Genomic DNA, 1,585 nt, shown 5'->3' with positions numbered 1-1,585 from the left:
GTTCTAAGCTTCGATGCAGAGTACATGAGCTTTGTTCGCCAGTGACAGGCGTATGAGGCCCTTGTCTCTCAATGCTCGATTGGCTCAATAAAAAGATATTTTAGTTACTAGATAAAGATAGTCGCTGTCGTCGCTGTCCGGAACATCTTTTGCTGGCGAGGATAGGGGAGCTAAATGTCAAAGAAGGAAAATCCATACGATTTGACAGGTATGTACCACACATGTTTCGGACAGCAGAACAAAGGGAACCGAAGCGACAATCTTTATCTAGTAACTAAAATATCTTTTGCTCAATATGTCCGCTTTCGCATATCTCTGAATGTAGGATCCCTACACGCTCAGTTCACTTTACCTATTTATGGGTACTTGATTCACCCATATTTGGGTAAAAGCATACTTTACGTATAATATGGGTGAAATATACCTATAAAATAAGTAAACATCACTTATAAAATTGGTGAAGCAGCTTTACCTATATATATATATATATATATATATATATATATATATATATATATATATATATATATATATATATATATATATATATATATATATATATTTACCTATACATACCCGCATAATTGAAAACAATATGCTGTGATGTTGTTACTATTCATATGAACTATGTGATATTGTTACTAATTATATAGTTGTTGATTTAAAGTAAGACCATACGTTTGTCTATCAATAATATTATACAAACCTTTTAACCTACGACACCATGTGTAATAATTTCACAAATTACTGTTTCTTTATAATTTATTATACTCCGTGTTTAATTTTCTTTTAGAAGAAAAAGATAATGGACAATTATTGGTTGATAACAGATATAGTCACAATATACAATATAACTATGAAACGAAAATGTATTCTCCGACGATAAAATTATTTCCCTTCGATTGCACACATACACTGCACTCTCATATCATCCAATGATAAAAATTCGATAGCCGTTAAAATTTTGCAATAAGTTTGCGTATTTTTTAGAAACGGAAGAATTATTTTTCCGTGCGGTAGTCGAGGCGGTAGTCATGTTTATTTCAGGTGCAAAAAAAGCTGGTGCTTAGTTTTTTTCGCACAGTTTCCCGTTGGATTTTTGTTATGAGGATTTTTTTTGCACCAATAAAATCAGGTTTGTAACAAAGTTCTTTAACTTGCTTACTTTGAAATAAATTAAATTCTTCATGAATAATGAATATGAAATGACTTTGCAGTTCCCGAGACAGATCCAACATTTCGAAATGGCGCGTTTCAATGAAACCCTGAAGCGAAACTTGAAGGAAGGTTCCAAAATCAAATGTTTACAGGTGAGTTTTTTTAAACCTGCATCACACCTTCAATTTTATTATAATTGTTATTTTTCTTCTATTTTCTTGCAGACAACTCCGTATTTATGGGAAGGAATGCAGTTTCCGGCGAGGTTTCCGGACAGCATCATCGAAAAGTATCCTTAAAGTTATGGCTTCTTCTTTGTACCTAGCTGGAGATATTTTTAGAAACGAGTGTTGAAATAAATGAATAATGTTATTTATTGTGTATTAATAAAATTATTGAGTAAAATTATTAATCGATTCTTCTGGTG

At 31.9% G+C, this 1,585-nt stretch overlaps 1 long non-coding RNA gene across 1 annotated transcript; it reads left to right on the top strand.

Moving 5' to 3' along the window:
• Positions 1–764: 764 nt before the first annotated feature.
• LOC134214082 (uncharacterized) lies at positions 765–1,516 on the top strand. Its single transcript, XR_009979646.1, has 3 exons — positions 765–1,135; positions 1,218–1,310; positions 1,383–1,516. It is a non-coding gene; the product is annotated as an uncharacterized LOC134214082 (long non-coding RNA).
• The last annotated feature ends 69 nt before the right edge of the window (positions 1,517–1,585 follow it).

This window comes from Armigeres subalbatus, chromosome 2, assembly GCF_024139115.2.
Source record: "Armigeres subalbatus isolate Guangzhou_Male chromosome 2, GZ_Asu_2, whole genome shotgun sequence".
Lineage (NCBI taxonomy): Eukaryota > Metazoa > Arthropoda > Insecta > Diptera > Culicidae > Armigeres > Armigeres subalbatus.
Note: the sequence above shows the minus strand (reverse complement) of the source record. Positions and strands in the feature narration are given on the sequence as shown.